This window comes from Ambystoma mexicanum, chromosome 2p (assembly GCF_040938575.1).
Source record: "Ambystoma mexicanum isolate Mex_15411 chromosome 2p, UKY_AmexF1_1, whole genome shotgun sequence".
Classification (NCBI taxonomy): Eukaryota; Metazoa; Chordata; class Amphibia; order Caudata; family Ambystomatidae; genus Ambystoma; species Ambystoma mexicanum.
Window position 1 is genome coordinate 522,617,506 of NC_090923.1, and position 20,281 is coordinate 522,637,786.

A 20,281-nucleotide genomic window follows, 5' to 3' on the forward strand; every position below is an offset into this window, starting at 1 on the left:
ATGCTGGGGCAGTCGGCATGAAATGGGTGGATGGAGAGGACCTTTCCATACGAGAAAGGTGGTATCACAGCACCATACTTGGAGCTGGACTGCACAGCTGCCCAAGCACAATTCACCACATTCTGGTATCCCATGGAGCAGCCACCCCCATCCTGTCAAGTTGGAAATGCAAGCTGCAGGTAATACGGAACTAAAAACGTTACTACTGGACCGGCAATATAAGGATGACCCGGTCGCCTCCACAGTTAGTGCCTGGCGGTCAATACTAGCCCTTATTGGTGTTGATCGCCCATATTTTCGATGGCTCGCTCTGTGGAAATTCCCAGAGCTGAACCCAACATGGGACAGGACAGTGCAGTTGAGATGGGAGCGATTGGGGTATGGGGCATTGGCAGATTTATTCCTGGTTGGGATATTCCTTACACCTTCTACATGGAAACATGGGCATTCGACATAGGGTGGGGAGCCACAACAATACTACAGGATCCCCGCTGCAGTGTCAGCTACATGGCCCGAATACCCTTGCGAACCTCCTGAGATGCCTATTCTCACCTATATTGCTAACTCTGGGGATTGCAGACACATTCTCTCTACTCTTATAAATCAGTGCTGTACAAAATGGCTTCCCCCAGCTACACGCGCATGTGACAGGTGGTCCAAACGAATGGGTTCTGACCTTACTGACGTCGAATGGGGACATATGTGCAAACTCGCCAGGAAAGTATCACTAAACCTCAGATTTAAGTGCATGCAGTTTAAACTACTGAATAAACTATATTGTACTCCTGCTAGGTTAACCAAGATGTCCCCATCGGTGGAACATCGCTGCCCCAGATGCCAACACACAACCTGCTGGTCACCTACACACGTTCTGGGCCTGTGCCTATCTAAATGATTTTTGGGAAAACATCCTTGGTACCTTATCCGGAGTGGTGAGCTCCCCTGTGGAACGAAACCCACTCGGAGCATTATTTGGTATATGGCCGGAACTCCAGAGCGAAAGACACTCAGCATTTGCAACTATGGGTTGCATGATCGCTGAGAGAGCCATCATTTTGAGATGGAAAGATTTTTTTAAAAAAAAACAGGGTGAAAGAATAGTTCCTAGCATTGACCTGGGCTCAGGAAAACAAAGAACAATATGCTTGCACCCTTCTCCCTCATCCCGACCTTGTGATTTCTGGACGGAATTCTGTTCCTACTTGGCTACAACTGAAACCATAGTCTAGGACACACCTGATGTACAGTATCCCTGAACCTGTAATTAAAATGTTTGCCAGCACAAGATTATGTGCAATACACTGTTTGACTCCGTTATGTATTTTTATGCACAAACTATATCTGTTTGAGATTATATGCCATCTGTTGTACTCTAAATTGCCAATAATAAATAAAGGTGAAAAAAAGTGTTCACAAATAATAAGTCAGGATGCAGTAGTATGGGTCGCCCTTTCCCCGGTTTTGAGCATGGGACAAGGCAAGGCTCAGGAGCACAGCATATGCTCAAGCTTTCCCAGCACAAGACTACAGTCCCACTCTCCGTTATCAGGACTTCGGTGGTTAAGTCCCTTTTTTACACAAAGTCTCTTGCCTCAGAGGATCTGATGTGTTCCAAAATAATAAACAAAAGTTCCTTTCTGCTTGCACGTTGGGTGAGGCCTTTTCACCCTTGAATCCCCCTCTTCCAGGCTCAGATCTACAAAAATGTCTCTGTGATATCAGGACCTTCGGTGGTTGGTTCTCTTGCTTCCGAGGGCTTGATGGGTTCAAAGTAACTAACAAAAAAGTTCAACAAGTTACTCTCAGATTGTGCTTGGTTAATAATTGTTCATTCCTTGCTCCCCCTCTTCTGGGCTTAAACCCCTCTTGAATATCAGCCTTCCTCCGTCGGGTTCACTCTGGCTTGTATTCAAAAGACTTTCTCTGTTGCATTCACGGGTCGGTGGGTGAAGGCCTTTCACCATTCTCACATCTTAATGTCTTTTTAAACAGTTCACGGTGGACATCCCTCTGCCGGGTTCACTCTTGTCAACACACCTTTTATCAGTGACTTTTGGCTTCGTCCCCTCTTTATCGGCACACCTCCATCGGGTTCACTCTTGCCTATTTTGTCAGTCCTACGATTCCTTGTACAGTTCTTATGATGTGGGATTCACTTCCCTTAGCTTCACGATCATCTCTCTGTCAAAGACTTTCGACTTTAAAGAGGATTTTACTAGACCCCTGTATGACCTCTTTGACCCCTTTCTCGCACCATTCCCAGGGCCTTCTGGTAACGGTAGTTCCAACCATAGGTTAATTGGCCAGAGTTTCTCAAGTGATCACCCATGTGGTGTCTGACTCCTCTGTAGCTGGTTTTCCCTTCTCATATTAAAATAACAGTTCTTTGTACTTCCTTCAATTGGCCGTTTTTGCTACTTTTGTTCAAACACACTTGGTTTCTTATCAGCTGTCATCTCGACTTAGCGGCTGTGATGAACCGCTTGGTTTTTCTTGTCTCTGGAGTCAAGCCGGTACCACAGTGGGAAGCGTCTCCTCTCGGGTTGGTTATCAGCAACGGAGGGCCTTGTGTAATGTTTACTTTTGCTGTAACACACGCTGAATATTGTTTGCGGTCTCACGATTCCTTCTGTGGAGGTTTCACAGGCATTGCTTGGAAAGGGCAAGGTCGCTTCTCTCCTTGTCACCCTGTCGGTTCGCCCTGTCTTACTCCTCTTGAACTGCTGTGCTGTGTTAGCTCTCTCATCGTGCACTCTGCCTTGCTCGTCTTGTGCTCTCATTCTCCACCTTTTATCCCTGTGGGGAAAGGAAAGGGCCGTCCGGTGTGTGCGATCCTGACTCTGCCTGACACTTGTGTCGGGACCCGTCAGGCAAACGGCTCTAGGGTTAGTCCGTTGTTTTTCGTTTTGGGGGAAAGTGTTCATGTCTGAAAAGGGATAGGTAGAGTATTAGAGTATTCTGTGTGGTAGGATGTTGAAGAGGTGTTGCATGGAATTGTGTCCTTTTGTCCGAGGGGTTTTGGTAAAAAAAAAAAACGGAATGATCAGGATTATCATAAAATGACCAGGAAGAATTGTGGGAATGGTAGGGTTTAGTCTGAGCAGATTGGGAGTGCCGGAAATAATAATCGGAGGGACGGGAAGGAGAATGGCTGGGATCTTAGGGGATTTATTATATATGGGTTTGTTGAATTTGGACAAGAGATGCAACGTGAGGAATGGAAGCAAATGTGGTCCACCCTACAAAAGCATTAGGTACTCCGTCCTCCTTACGTTCCTCTTCGGTATAATACTGCGTCTCACCTGGGGCATTCCCCCAGGCACAACCCAGAGTTCCCCCATCCAGGTGATCCTTCTCGCTCTTTCGCCCCCAAGGTTGGGATCTGAGCGTGTCAGCCCTTCTTTGGTCACCTGAATAAGGGATTCTCGAGGTCCGCTTGGGAGAACACTGCCAGGTTTCTCACAGCGGGTAAGAAGTTGGATGCCATGGGGAGGACAGTGATTTACACTGCAGCGTCCACCATCAAGGTAGCCAACGCACTGGCGATCCTAGTTCGGTATGACTGGGTGCTGTGGTACAAGCTGGGTCCTCCCAGACGACAATAGGATGGAGGCGATTGCCCTCTTCCAGGATGGAGAGGTAGCGTCCGATCACACCCTCATAGTGGCGCTGGACATGGCCGACACAGGGTTCCGGCAGATGGGGAACGGTATCTGCCTTCGTCGCCAAGGCTGGATGAAGGCCACGAATTACCGCCAGGTGGTCCAAATGAAGGTACTGGACATGCCTGTTGACGGAAGGTCTACGACGAGTTCCTGCAGGCCATCAAGGTGGATACAGAGATGGGCCGTGCCCTGGGCACCCTCCAACAGCACTGCTCTTCCTTTCGTTCCTCAGAGGAAAGTCGGGCAGGTTTTCAAAAGGTTTCTCCTCCTCATCCCGTCAACCTTCCAGATCCGCGACCCAGGAAGCACACAGAGGCCATTCCCAGGCCTACATGGGAGGAGGACAGCGTTGTTGCCAGCAGGGCAGGACAGGTCGCCGAAGCAATCCTGAACCAGACAAGACGTCGGGGCCCCCACCCGTGCACCCCGTTGGGAGGCCGGCTGACTAAGTTCGTCAGCGAGTGGGAAAAGATCACCACCGACAGATCGGTGCTGGATACTCTCACCCAAAGCATACCCTGGAATTTCAGCACAGGTGTCCGCGGATCACGCAGGTGGCCCGTCAGGTGCAGCATGTCCCTCAGCTCTTGGAGGAAGTGCAGGCCATGCTACGAAAAGGGGTGATAGAGCTGGTTCCTCAGACTCCAGGGCTCTGGAGTAGACTCCAGATACTTCTTGGTAAGAAAGAAGACCCGGGGGGCTGGAGGCCCATTTTAGACTTGCGACATCTGAACAAGTACCTCAAGTCTCAGAAATGCAGGATGGTCACCTTGCAGCACATGCTCGCCCAACTGGAAAGCAGGGATTTCTTGACGTCGCTGGATCTGGAGGACGCCTACTTCCACGTCCCCATTCAAAGGAAACACCAGAAGGTTCTACTCTTCATAGTGCAGGGACAGCACTACCCGTTCAAGGCCCTACCCTTCAGCTTGAAGCCAGCTCTAGAGACTTCACGAAGTGCCTGCCACCGGTGGCGGCCCCTCTGCATCTACAGGGGATTCCCGTTGACCCTTAGCTCAACGACTGGCTAATCCGGGCCCGCTCGAGAGATTCGGCCGCCAGACACACTGAGACGGCCATCAAGCTGCTGGCGGTTCTGGGATTCTCCATCAACTATCCACAGTCCTGCTTATACCATCGCAGAATGCGCTGTTCCTGGGGACCAGACTGACCTGTTCTGCCTCACATCACCCTCGGAGGAGAGGGTAGCAGCCATTCAGGGGAAGGTGCAGCAGATGTTGTCGATGAAGACTGCCACGGTGTGGGGCATGATGCCATCCTGCATCTACCTCATTTGGCTCTGCAGGTCACAGATGAGGCCTCTTCAGGAGTTCCTGGATGTGAGCTGGGTACAAGTGTCTGGAAACTTCGTGGACAAGATCACTCTGGACGGTGAGTTCCGTCAGGCGATAAATTGGTGGGGCGACGGCTCCATCATCGCCCATGGCACAGGGTTTCAGAACCCTCCATTCCAGGTAACTGTCACAACGGATGCTTCCCTGGAAAGCTGGTGAGCCCACACCGGACGTCTGCATGCCAGAGGCCTGTGGCTACCGGAGGAGAAGGATCTCCATATCAATATCCTGGAGCTACGGCAGTTATCTGGGCCCCAAACTCGTTCCTTCCGTCTCTGAAGGGCAAGGTGGTGAGGATCTTCACAGACAACACCAACACAGTGTTCTACATCAGGAAACAAGGGGACACTCGATCCCTGGTGCTCTGCAGGGAAGCGCAGGAATTGTGGCTCTGGGCCATTGGACAAGAAATGTTCCTCATCCCCCGTCACCTAGCGGGAGTCAAGAACACTATAGGTGACTCCCTCAGCAGGGAGTTGCACTTCTGCCAAGAGTGGGAACTTGGCAGGACCAGGTGGACTGCATCTTTGGGGCAGGCACCAGATCGATCTGTTTGCGACGGGGGCAAACTCCAAATGCCAGAAGTTCGCCAGCAGATTCCACCAGCCGAGTGGCTTGAGGGATGCAGTCTCCTTCCCATCGGCAGGGATGTTTCTGTACTCGTTTCCTCTGTTGCCTCTCCTGCTACGAGTCATCAACACACTCCGTGTCCGTGCAGGATGATGCTGATCGCTCAAGTGTGGCCGAGGCAGATTTAGTACCCGGACCTTCTCGGCCTGTCAGCGTCGCCGCCGGTCAAGCTACCAGTGGTCCCGGATCTTCTCACCAGAGAAGGAGGCGCAATCCTGCATCACAACGCAGGATCGCTCAACCTGAGGGCTTGGCTCCTGTATCCCTAGAGTTTGGAGGATATGAAATGCCGGTCGACTACAGGGAGGTCCTAGCCAAGGTCAGGGAATCGTCGACTCTGAAGTGCTACATCACAAGTGAAAGCGTTTTGCTATGTGGTGCCGGTCGCAGAAGATTACACGTCTTGGGGGCAATGGTCTGCAGATTCTTTCATACTTGCTATCCTTAGCCAAGGCAGGACTGGCGCACTCCTCGATCAAAGTACGTCTGGCTGCTATCTCCCGCTACACCAGGTCTCCAGGAAGGTCTTCACGTTGGTCTCAATGACTCATCAAAGAGTTCCTCAAAGAACTTTTGCGATCTTTCCTGCCAATGAAGGCTCCTGCCCCTGCGTAGGAACTCAGCATGGTTGTGACGAGGCTCATGGCGGCCCACCATTCCGGCTGGTGTGCCCCTGCTGGACTTCTGCAGGGCTTCTACATGGAGGTCCACACACACACCTTCACGAAATTCTACTGTGTTGACAGGGATTCCAGGGAGGAGTCCAGACTTGGCCAAGCAGCAACCTTTTTGCTTGCGATGAGTCTGTTCCAGAGGTAAGAGTGAATTGCTTCTGTGGAGCCTTGCCATCTCCCATGGTTGTATAATGTTGTACTGCTGTGTATTCGTTATTCATGAGCATGTGAATCCATGCCAGACCCCATGCTGCAGAAGGAACAAGTTACTTACCTGTAACTATTGTTCTCCAGAAGGGGTTTGGCATGGATTCACATGCAAACCCTCCCTTCCTCCCCTCTGCAGCTCTTCTTGGTCATACTGCCACCTTACGTGCTTACCAAATCTGAAGATGGCTGCCAGAGGAGGGGCTTATGGAGAGGACTGTCATTTGCTAGAACCAGTATGACCTAGAGTACAGTGATTGGTTTATGGCAGAAATACAGTAAGTGAAACTGTTTTTATTTTACTGAGGATTCCCAGCCTAACAACGGGTAATATTCATGAGCATGGGAATCCATGCCAGACCCTTTCTGGAGAACAATAGTTAAGTAACTTGTTCCATCCCTCACCTATTGGAAGCCAATGGGCCAGCAAAAGGGCTACCCTAAAAGTTGTCCATCAGACCTGGGCAGACTGGAAGATTCAGAAAACCTATCGGACTAAGGATACCCATACTTTATCGTTTAATCCACTTCCAACTTCTGTTTGATCAGCATGCGCCAAATAGGATACCTTGGTATATGTTAAGGGACGAATCCCTCATTCTAATAGACATTACCCTAATCCAGCCTGTTTGCCTTTCTAATAAAAATCTGTTGAATGTCATATTACCTCGTGCTCTGTTGTTGACTTCATCACAGAGTGCCATTTACAACATTGCAGGGGTCATTTCCTCCTAAAATGAAACCAAAGAAGAGTGCATTAAAAAGAAAAAATGGATTAGGCACCCCCTGGTGACTCAGACATCATGATCTATACAATGCCATCCGCTCACTCCGGAATGGGAGTCATGATGAGGATTAGCTTACTTATAGAACCTCAGCACTTTCTTTGAAGCACCTCAGGTTTTTCTTGAAATAAAATAACGAGCAATGATTTAACAGGCAACCCATTTGGTTAACTCATCTTTGTGGTGAGGTTACGATGTCAGATTTGAAAAGCTACACTCTTGGCATGAAGATGGCCACTTAGCAGACACATCTTTGGTAACTATATCATTTGAATTATTTCGTCAAGTGTGCCATCACTACGTTAATGATTTTGCACTAACCCCACGATACCGATTTCCTCCTGCAAATAGCTTTGAATTATTGTAACGATTAGATCGATCAGCCAGTAATAATAAGCCAGGCTTTGTGGGTTAGATCATTACATTGTTAGTCCAGTCTCCATCCTTCTATCTCTCTAAAGGGAAGATTAAGAAAATGCTCGTGTTACATGCATTTTAGAGTTTGCAGTTGGTTAACAGAATGATGATTGATCACTGCAAAAAAGATGTTTCAGTAAGAAAGGTTTTCTCCAATAGTAGCGTGAACAATACAGGCACAGTGTACCTCAGATAATCAAGGACTTGGTTGTCTAAGTAACATCAGATCATGCTTTTCGGATCTGAAAATATTACCGTGCAATACCATAGATGCCGTCGAACTGGAGACAAAGCCACTAACGTAATTGGAAACTGCTCAGTTAGTAACGCAATGTTTTGTTTATTATTATTCTCATACAATGGAATATAAATTCATTCAACGCTCACATAAAATCATCAGTTAATCACCTCTGTATGCGAAACACCACAAAGTATAAACACAACAAAACATATACAGTTGTTAATCATACAATTTAAAGACAAAACGTCAATCACTGCAAACCTAATAAATGCTCTATACTGATTCACGCTCGTACGTTGTTCTTTAAAGTGTCTAGGGCAATTCTGGAAGATGGTTTACTAGCAGATTATGTAGAGGCTTGATATAAAGATATTAACGAGGATAACGGAAATATAAGATCCATTTGAGACACCACAGTCTACTATTTCCGGTTGTGACATGAATATACCACATTTAGCCCTAAATACTCTGTTGCCTAGAAAGGATGCAATCCACTCAGATGCACTACACCCTTTTCACTTCCTTCATGCAATGCATCAGGAGAGAATGGTTTAGTATCAAACACTGCAGACAAATCTAGGAAAATGATCAGACCACCGTTGCCCCGGTTTCAAATTTGTGGTAGATGGTCCTCTACATCTAATAATGGCATTTTGGTCCCTGGGTGTGGCGAAACCCTGATTGCCACCAATGCCACCAAAGACCACCTGCTTGTTGACTAGCAATTGTATCTAGACTTTTAAAAGAAATGGCACATTAATATTTGGACTTTGATTAGCGCACCCCTACGGGCTTAAATAGGTTTAAATGGGTAGAGTAACAGGGTTTGAAATTGAGATTCAATAGACAGGAGCTAAAACCAGCTCCTGGGTGTCGGGCATCATTCTTTACGCAGGAGCTACCAAAGATGCTCCTTTAACTTTTTGTCCATTTTGTATGAACCATTGTCTTTACATGGGTATTAAATGTGTTCTAATGCTTCATTAACATTCTCAAATACTGAAAGTTAATGTCATTTTTACATGTTTGAAAGGCACCCGTTGGCCCTAGGAGCCAAAACTAGCTCCTGGTAGTTGTTGGTTTCAAGCTAACCATGCTCCACTATGTTAGAAGCATGATCTAAGTACCCCATCCCGCAAGACCGCAGTACGAAGAGCATTGTTTTTCTGCTTCAGCGTATCAGAACAAAAAAAAAAAATTCAAAACATAAATGCCCGCCAGGAGAGGGATTCCCGGCCGGGTATTAATTGCACTTATTGCATCAGCACATTCCTAAAACAAGATGGGTATTGATATCCAGAGCAACTGTTCATATTTGCAGTAAACTTTGTTTATTTATTGCATTTGATAATACGCCCAAAAGGTGTAGGTTACAATAATTTTTAAACATATTGGTAACAAAGAAAACATGGTAAGAGAATGAACATTGTGCAACTTGGCAATGTGATGCAATGGTTCAGGACCGAGAGCCTGGGGACTAGGCAATGGTGCATTATACATATATGGTTCAGCTGGAAGGTTAGAATTTGTTAAAGAGCCAGGTTTTTAGTAATTTCTTGAATTGCATATGGGAGGGGTTCATTGCTTATGTTGGGAGGTAGTGAATTCCCGGTTCTGGGTGCTGCTACCGGGAAACTGGAATTTCCTGTTCTAGCGTTCTTGATGGAGGGATGAGTAGGTGGGTGGTGGAATTGGATCTGAGGGTTCTGGTTGCTTATTTGCGCATAAGGGATTGATTAAGGTAGGTGGGGGCATTTAGTGTGACACACTTGTGTGATGGTGAGTGGTTTGTGGAGTATTCTGGATTGAATCGGGAGCCAGTGTGCTTCTCTCCTATATTGCAATGTGTTCCCTTTTGGTGATTCAAAGCGCTCGTCTTAGGGCTTTGTTCTGCAGGAGTTGCATTTTAGTAAGGTTTTTCTTAGTGGTGCCTAGGAGGAGTATGTTGCAGTAGTCCAGCTTGGACATAATGAGGGCTCTTGCTGGAGTAATACAATTTTGAGGAGTCAGAAATGGCGACTGAGGACAATACGTTGTGTGTATGCAGTGGAAGAGGCAAGTGTGTTAATGAGTTTGCACGTAGTGAGGCTTGAATGTTGGTATACGCCTAGAGTTTTGACCTGGTTTAAGATGGCGATGGGGGTGCCGTCTATGATGATAGGTCACACGAAGATTATACATCTATTCAAACATGCGGGAGCACCTACAATGAGGATCTCAGTTATTTCTCTGTTGAGGCAGAGGCCGTTTGTCGCCATCAAATTCTGGATGAGGGAGTAAATAATGTTAAGAAGAATAGTGTCCTGTTCAAGATTGCCTGTGTTTGGGATGAGTATTTTCGTATCATCCGCACAATTGGTGTATATTGCACCCATAGAGTCTAGTGCAGCAAAGAGGAGTTTGGTATAGGCATAGTAGGGTGTGGGGGAGAGGCAGTAGCCTTGCAGGATGTCTAAAGGAACTGTTATGGGATCTGCTGCTTCTTCTCAGATGGCTACTCTGGAGGTCCAGTCTGACAGATGATTTGATCCAGGAGGTTGCGTCCTTGGAGAAGTGGAAATTTTGTGAGTGTTAAGGATAATTTGTCATGGTCCACCAGCTCAAATGTGGCTGGGACGGAAACCAGATTGTCTGTCTCCTAAGAGATGATTGTTCTCTAGGTGGGTTTGTACTCGGGTATAGGCAATTTTGTCTGACTTTAAGGAGGAAGGGGACAGTGGTGATGGGTCTGAAAGTACTGGGGATAGCGGGATCTAGTGTGGGTTTTTTAAGGAGGGGCGTGACCCAGGATTCTTTTATTTTAGCAGGAATATAGTTGGAGGTGAAGGAGGCATTTATGAAGTTAGTCATAATGGGAGCTAGGGTAGGGGCACAAGCCTTAACTAGTTTGGCTGGGAAGCTGTCGTCTTTACAATTGGAGGGTTTGAGCGAGGCTATAGTCGTAAGTACTTAGGCTGGGATGACTGAAGTGAAGTGGAATTGGGGTACTGTCTTAGTATTATCCAGTTTTATAAGGGGGGGGGGTGGGGTTCAGCGGTGTGACAGTAGCTTTCTTTGCAGGATGATTTTGACTTGCAGTCTTTCAGCGAGTTCATTTTGGAGGCTAGGGCGTTCTGGATAGTAGTACACCATACTTTGCTCATGATAGTTGGGCTCAGTGATGGGATGGGTGTTTCTAGTTCTCTGATGATTTGAGAATAATTCTTTGCTATTTGAGGCAGCATTGGTGATAAGTAAGTTCAGGGAGTTAGCTTTGTGGTTAATTACTGCGAATTTATAGGTTTTGGAGATGGATTGGAGTTAGTTTTTGGATTCACTGGATAAGTGTTCTTGGGCTGGTGGTTGATGTACATTTAAAATCAAAAGACTGGGAAGACCTGGGGCATAGTTGTAATGGGCTGTGGTTGCAGCAATATTTGTTAGAATGTTTATACTAGTATCTATTGAGATAGCATTGCTAATACTAATTTCTTTTTAAATTTGAGGAGGTTTAGATTTCATCAACCACACTAGAGCGGATTGTACTTTAGTTGTTAAGGCATGGACTTTCCTTTTGGTTTAGGATTTTAAGTATCTCTGTACGGGAGTTGATTTATCTATTTTTGAGCAAAAAAAGTTGTTTCACTTTGTGGCCGTCTGGAAGTACTGCATGCTTGTTTTAGGTTTGTGCAATTAGAGCGTTTGGGACCTTTTTTCCAATTTCACTCAACTCTTTCAAAGGCGGACCTTTCAAACCTGGATGCAACTGTGTTCTTTAGCTGTCTTCCAATGTTAAGTGATAGTGAAGATTTTGTGCCGCAGGTTTTTGTAACAATGGGTGGTCCATAATCTTATTAGGAGCTCTGGTAAAAGGAATGGCTCAAGGCTGGATACTAAATAGTATTGCTGTATGATTGGATCCATCGACGGGTTCATTTCTGTGGCATAATATTCCAAGAGATAACCAAAAACAAAATGTGTCTCTTGATGAGTTGGGTCAGCGGCCATGAAATCAAAATCAAAACCTTTGAGTGCACTACCACCAAGATCAGCTTGGGAACTATTAGTGTATTTAAAATCACCTAATTTGATCAGAGGTGATATGATATGGCATTGTAATGCGCCTATACACAAGTGCTTCAAGGCCTGACAAGGCAAGGAAGGGGAACAGAGGGAGGACGGAGACAGCGATCTTACTAGGCCAAGTGACATTGAGGTCACGCAAGTGCAGGGGACAGGGGGGGGTAAAAGTGCCAGGGGAAAGGGGAGGCGGCAGTGCTGTACATGGGATCAAAACCATAACAAGAAGTGTGGCCATCATGTGGCAGGTACAAGGAAAAGTGCAGACAGCAGGTGTCCAAAAGTGCAAGTAGGGGGGACTGTATGTTTACAGATACAGACCCAAGTGCAAGGGTTGCTGGGGGGCAGTGCAGGTGTGCAACTGTGCAGGCAGGGACCTGGGCCCGTTATCGGAGGGTAGCCAGGTGACCAGTGTAGTATCGCACAGGAAATCAGCAGGGGAGAGGAAGAGAGAAGGCAGAAGCAAAGAGGAAGGTCTTGAGGTGCTTTCGGAACCGGAGATGGTTCTCCTCAAGTTTCGGAGAGGCAGGGAGGCTGTTCCAGAACGAGGCCCCAGCCGAAGAAAGAGATCTACCACCAACTCGTTGCTTGGTGAAGCGACTGACCCTGAGGGTGTTGGAGGTGAAGGAGCAAAGAGCTCGAATAGGAAAGGATTTACAAAGAGAGAGTTGGAGGTATTGAGGACCCAGGCCCCAGAAGGCCTTGTGGACAATGCAGAGGGTCATGAACTTAATCCTTGCAGCCTCTGGGAGCCAATGCAGAGATTTCAGTGCTGAGAGATATGATCCCTGGGCTTGAGGCCAAGGACAAGTTTTGCAGTCCTGTTCTGGATGAGTTTCAGAGGGCGGAGAGTAGAAGCAGGCAGATTTTTTTTTTTTTTATTATATTTGGTTTCAAATTTAAAACTTTTACAACATTACATGTACAATATATAGAATGCAAGTGTGCAATAGATGGTAAAAGGTATAGTACATACATCGACTGATTTTTTAAAAAATTATAAAACAAAGACCAAATGAATCGAAGGACCAATTTCTAAGAAATTCTAAAAATTACATAAAACAAGAACATACGTTCATATATATATAGACAAGCAGAGTGTTAGTACTAGTGCAAATAGGCAGTATCATTGTTTCTTGTGCAAAATAGCAGCATGTCTACTTTCACTGGAACATTACAACATCGGAGTAATTTGTTTAAAAAGAAACCAACAATGAATAAAAACAGGTACTCCACATATACAAAATTTAGGAATGCAGGAATAAATCCATCCTAAATACAACCGCCAAAAAAGTGCATAATCCAGTTGGTCTTTATAAAGAGATTAAGTGCAATGAGGCAACAGTTTTAAAATAAGTCCCAGATGAGCATTGGGAGACATCTCTTTGTAAGCCATCGTAAAATCACATGGAAGATTGTTTTCAAACTAGAGGGCAACATAATTGCATATCCCAAAAGGGGTAAGACTGTGAAACAAACTACTGACAATGGTCTACAGCTCTGTACATGGCTTGCTCAGATACAGATTTAAGGTTTTAACAAAAACGTATTAGAGTGAAAACCTGCTGAACAACTTTTCACACCGTGATGATCCACAACATAAACATAAAAGTTCAAATCAAAATGAAGTAAATTGTATGATACTGATGATATAGGCGAGCAGGTTTGAGCAGCGCATTTAGATTCTGATATAAGCTTAAGAAAGAGCCAAGATTACCCCCTTCTCAGTTTTATTTAAGGGCCAGTGCCTGATTAATCTGAACCAGGAGATGGGTTAATGCCAGCATGATCTTAAGGGAGGTACCCATCATAAAGCATGCCCACAAGGATCCACGTCAAAGGTAGGTCTCCCCAATGATGTCCTACCCAAACGCAGTAATTCGCTGTCAGTTAAAAAATATGCAAAAAAATCACCAAATGTTTGCGTGTTTCTAGATGATTTGCACCATTGCAGAACCTGCACTGATCTACAGTCAGTTTGATTTTTCTCATACGTCCACATCTGGTTTAGCTTTAACCTTAGATACATTTCTTGTGCCCTACTTGAGGGAAAACATTAAAGGTAGAGTTGACGTGGTTGCCGTTTCAAAGTAAACATTGCGTTCTCCATGTAACAGGTATATTGACTTTAATGCGTCAAAAGTTTGCACCAATCACAGTCGAGGAGTTTTCTTTTTACCTGTTGCGGTCTAGTCAATAGATCATCCAACCCTAGACAGATTTTTGAAAGGAGTGTTTCCATGTTTAATTGAAAGGCAACCATCGAGGAGGGTTGTCCAAGTTCCAGCATCTTCTGCAGTTCCTCATAAATCGAGTTTGGAAAGGGAGCATTAATTTTGATATAATTATTGAGAAGCCTCTGCTGATAACGGACCGAAAGAGTGACCAGTCCCAAAGAACCGAAAGAACGACCAGTCCCAATTCGTGTCTCAGTACCATATTCGGAAGAGAATTTGCTAGGTTCACACACTGCTTTCACATTCTGGCTTGAAGTAATCTAAGAAGGGGAGGATTTTGGCTATGCAGATGTCTAACCCATACAAGATTAATGGCTCGGCTTTTAAACAATCGAATTCAAACAAGGGCCCCATGGTGAATTTGCAACGTATTTTGTAAATAATCTGCATTTGACAGATTAACAGTTTAACTTTGTTGTTAAGGGATGCTCTCCACATTACCAACAACTGTAGATCTGTAAAATTATATAGCCCAAATAGTAGACCTCATGGGCACGTGGAATGGGAATTTCATTAATGGACCACACATAGGATACCATTATTGAAAATAATAATCCTGGATTTTTTTGCACTGGAGATTAGATTGAGATCATTTGAATAATGTGCGAATAGATGGAGTTTCGCCTGCAGCCCAAAAGGAGTCCGGTCAAATAGCAGAATGTCATCGGCAAATGCCAACCAATTAAGTGACATTCTGCCAATTTTCACTGGAAACGAGACCGCAGAGTCTCAGATTTTATCCATATCAGATAAATTGCAACCCTGTAACACACACACTTGTCAGAATAGGTTCAGTAAGTGACCAATCTGCGTTTGTTCTGACCATATAACTTGTGTTGGTGTGGAGTTTCACCATCAGCCTAATAAGAGGCAGCGGGAGACCAAAAATTACCAATTCATTCCAAAGAGAGTTCCGGATTATGCAGTCAAAAGCAGAGGTTAGGTTGAGTGAGGCCAAATAAATGGGTCCCAACCTATTTGGTAACATGATAAGGTATGATTGTTACAAATATGAGTGTCAAGGTGATTGAAAATAAGAATTGCGAAAACCTTTGCAGGGGCGTCCAATAGGGTGATGGGTCGAAAATTGGCAGGGTCAGATGCATCGCCTTTTTTGTATATAGGCACTATTGTAGCTGTACACCATGTCACAGGAATAGTGTTGGTACAGAAGATGTTGTCAAATTTGTATTTTAGGATTCAAGCCCACAGCCAAGGATCTTGTTTCAGGACGCAGGGTAGAATCCCATCAGGCCAGGCGCTTTAGAGTGGTTGAACTGTGCAATGGCCAAATGGATGTCTACAAGAGACCATGGGCAGGTTCCTGAAGATGCCATCAATTTTGGATTGAGAGAGGCATGTAAAATCGCGTGGGAGCCTTAATTTCTTAGTGATATGAGGTCCATACATCACTGGATATGGAGGTTTGTAACACAGAAGTGATCAGAGAGGTAGCTCTTCTAAGAGCGGCCCAAATAGAACGTCTATTATTTTTACATAGGTCTCCTAAGATTTTTTGATTATCTTGTGTGTGTAAAAGATGTTTGATTTGATTAGGTTCCTATATTGATTTACAATCTTTTTCTTATGGACAAGAATGACTTCAATAGATAGATTAGTGCATTGAAGGGCTCTAATCTGAGCACCCTTTTCCTTCTTTAGTAGATACATTTGTCGATTTAAAGGAGTGCGTAGGAGTATACTTAGAAGATTTATGTTTATTATAGATTCGTGAAAGTTTCCTGAATGAAACGAACATTGTAATCTTCTAACGATTGAGGAGGCCGATTAGTTCATTGCTTTGTCTTTGAGGATATATTTGCCGCCGGGGAGGCACCAGCTCTAAATAAGCAATGAACTAATCGGTCTCCCTGTTTGAATGAAAAAGCACTGGGGTTAACCCCAACTGCTCCAGGTCTACAACTGAAGACACGGGCTGGATGTTATCATCAGCGTTGGTTCTGCCACAGTTTAGAGGAGTCGTGACTCTTCAAAGATATTTTGGGGCCATTTCGCCCAGGCTCAACAGTCGGGTCTTGGGGGCTTTCTTCCGCCTGGTGCGTGCTGATGGTATTAGGAGTTAGATTGGTCACGACTCTTAAACTCAAGTTAGTGTGAGAAGTCGATGGAATGACTGGAAAGAGGGGAGAATTATGTGATGCAGTAGGTATTGCGGACAAGATCTTCCGATTTTCTTACCCACTTTTTTAATTGATGTAATGGGATAGAAGATCGACATTTGGGATTGTTTTGTGTGAGGTATGAATGAGGGAAAAAAGGGAGCATTGAGGTTGATTTTGTCAAGGTGGAAGTTATCTCAGTAGGGATCGTAATGTGAGGGTCTTTGTGACTTTCGTCAGCTTTGGGGATAGTTACAGATGTTTGCATGCTGGTTGCAATATTTGTTTGAGTGGGTTTGGTACCGTTGAGATGTGACGCTGAAGGAGTATTGGTCATGGGAGGAATACATTTAACTTAAAGGGCTATCCTGCTTTCGTTGTTTAGTTGAGTGAGATCCAGTAATCCATCTTCCTGGGACAGATTAGCAAGGTTTTGCATATTTGAACTGTGTGCCTTCATTTTAGGTGTTTTTTTTTAAAAAAATAGGGGGGGGCAGAGAATTTTGAGCTTTGCGAGACAGATGACGAAGGGATGAAGTGGGTCCTTCAAGGTCCTCACATTGCACCTCTCTCATTCCATTGGACCCCATATGTGGTGACTCTTGGTCCATAAATTAGTGAGGGCTGATGGACTGTCTGCAATGATGATCGATGGAGCTGTCTCCTCTTCCATCTGTGCATTTGGCAACGTGCCCTTGGATGGGATACAGAGGTTGGGTACCTGATCCATTCCTTTTGTTTTTTTTTTCCATCTCTCAGACTTTCGCCGAGTTAGTTAACACATTTGGAGCCATACTTCCTTAATTTCGTTATAAAGTGGATCCCCCGGAGTGGAGATAGATGCCATGAAAGCTTGAGCATAGGTTTTTGAAGCATCTGGGACACGTTTCACAAGGTATATATATGTAGGGCTTTATTAAATACAATATTTATACAAGTTACAGGGACATAAAAGGGTATATGAACGGAGCGGCAAAGGGGCATGTCCTTCAGCTACTCCAACCACCAGATTCTCCTCCATTCCATCCCTGCATTCTCATTCTCCTCCTGGATTGTTCACTACATCATCACCATTAGATGTAGCTCACATACTACACATCCCTCTTCTTCCACAAAATCTTCCTCAGTCTGTTAAATGATTCGGTCTCCGATAGTTCCTGCCAAATCTTGATCTTGAACATTGTGCCCCCATCGGTATGTGTATAGAATTTGATAAGGATAAACTCTGGTTCTCTAAATTCTCATCCTTACCAACTCTCTACGTTTTGTTCACCATTACTACCATTTAACATCACCATTACACAACCATATTCCATACTCTCCCATCACTTGTTCTTATGGCATGTTTGAAAACTTCACTCACTTTAATAGGCTTGGACCCCTTATTCCCTTTTATCCTCAATGACTCTGGTAGCTAATTCTTACATAACCTCCTATATAAGGCTTCTTGTTGTCTCTAATTTCCTGTTATCATAACATGCCTTGGTGTTGCCCTGCCTTTGTCTGATCCTATTTCCTACATCTTTAGTAGACACTTCCATACCAGGCACATCACTCATCCATCCTGGATATAACTTGGTGGTCACTTTCGTGCCTCTCTCAATTCAAATGGCGTCACTCCGGTCGTCCAATGTGGAGTGAATCTATGTGCTATGACAGTCATTCTAACAACTTCCTTCCAATATTTTCCATTCAACCACGCCCATCTAATTGCATCCTTGAGTATTCTGATATATCTCTCCACAATTCCATTAGTTTGAGGGTGATAAATTGCACTCGTTAAATAAGTAATGGACTTACTCTCCTTGGAAACAAATTGAGAGTCAATGTCAGATAATATTGTTTCAGGATATCGTTCACGACCACACATTTCTTCTAGGAAATTAATAATATTCTTGGTTGTACCATTCATCAACATCTTCACTTCTGCCCATCTGGTCAGCATATCAATCACAACTACACAAAACATCTGATACCCATCACTCCACACAGGGCCTAAAATATCTATACCTACTTTTTTCCATGGTCTATCTGGTATGTCAGCCATAACCATTGGGTACCTTTCACTCACACAACTCTTGTCTGACTTATTGCAAAGGATACAGTTTCTGACTCTTCTTAATTTGTGCATCACAGCCCGGCCACCAATATGTATTCCTTATTCTGTTCTTGTATTTGATATGTCCAAGTTCTATTAATCGCTCCCTAATTCCTTCAGGTGGAATTAGTCTGTCTCCTCTCAATAGATATCCATTCTGGCAACTCAATTGTCCCTGATGCTCCAAAATCCTTCAACCCCTGCTTCTTGAATTCTATTCTTGTGAATTGTTCTTTTGTTGATGCTTTCCATCACAAATTTCAATTTAGGATCTTTGCTCATCTCTAGTAACCACTCATCTTTGGAGATGGCTACATCTTGAAGCACACAGATCATTTCTTGTTGTTCTTCGATCTCTTCACCTTCTTCCTGAATATTTGTCAATCTGGATAGACAATCTGCAGCATAATTCTTTACTCCTGGAATGTATTTTATTGTTACGTCAAATTCTTGCAACCTGGAAACCCATCTTCTTATCCTATCCTCCTGACCTTTGGTCATGAACACTTCAACAAGCGGTTTATGGTCAGTATTCACTTCAAAGCTTGTTCCCCATACAAAACTCCTGAATTTATTAATGGCCAACATAATGGCCAATGCTTTCTTTTCTATAGTTGCATACATTGTCTCTGATCCCTTTAATAATCTTGAAGCAAACGCAATAATTTTCTCTTCCCCTTCACTCACTTGAGTCAACACTGCTCCCAGCCAACATTACTAGCAACTGTTGGGATTATTGTATTGTCCGTCATCGACGTACATAGTTTTTTAAAGCTGATGCTGTACTCAAAGAATCGTTTATGTACTTAAACTCTCTCTCACATTCTTCATTCCATTCAAATCTTACATTGTTCTTTGTAAGTTCTCTCAATATAGCTGTATGGTCAGTAAACTTTCTTACATATTTCGAGTAATACTCAGCCATGCCTAAGAATGTTCAGTTGTTCTTTGTTGCTGGGAGTGGCCATTTTTCCTATTGCCGAAATCAATTCTGGTCTGGGTGCAATTCCTTCTTTCGATATAACATGGCCCAAATAGTCTATTTCTTTTCTATTAATTTTTGTTTTTTCCTTGCTGAGAGTCATGCCTACTTTATGTAGTTTTCTTTAAACTTTCTCCAATCTTTTATCATGTTCTTGTTGGTTGTTTGCATATATGAGAATGTCGTCCTGAAAAAAATTATGCGTTCATCACCATCGAATATGTGATGCATAATTTTTTTAAATACTGAGGCTGCTGAAATGAGACCAAATGGCATTCTCCGGTATTGGTATAGTCCCTCGGGTGTGATGAAAGCAGTTAAATGCCTTGATTCTTTATGCAGTAAAACCTGATGGTATGCAGACGTGAGATCTAATATTGAAAATATTTTAACCGATCCCATAGTTGATAGTAATTCTTGAATATTGGACAAAGGGTGTGTTTTTGGGATAATGCACTTGTTCAGTTCCCTAAGATCAATGCACACCCGGACCTTCCCTGAGCTTTTTCTCACAACTACTAGCGGTGACACCCATTCCGCAGCATCAATTCTCTCAATCATTCCTTGTTCTTCCAACTTTTTTAGTTTTCTTCACTTCCTCTCTCATTGCTAATGGAACTCTCCTCAATTTTTGGGCGACAGACTTGCACTTTTCCTTGAGTTGTATGCGATGTGTAATACCTTTCACACAACCCATTTCCTCCTTAAATACTTAATCTTTTATCCTTTCTGTACTAATTTCCATCGATTCTATAACATATACAGACTCTTCAGCACTGGCATCTAACCATACTTTGAGCCATGCTTGGTG

General features: G+C 44.2%; 1 protein-coding gene across 2 annotated transcripts in view; it reads left to right on the forward strand.

The window, feature by feature from the left end:
• The window catches only part of MKRN2 (makorin ring finger protein 2), a 279,152-nt gene that overhangs the window by 231,616 nt on the left and 27,255 nt on the right, over positions 1–20,281 (forward strand). The gene's annotated exons all lie outside the window — the stretch shown is intronic.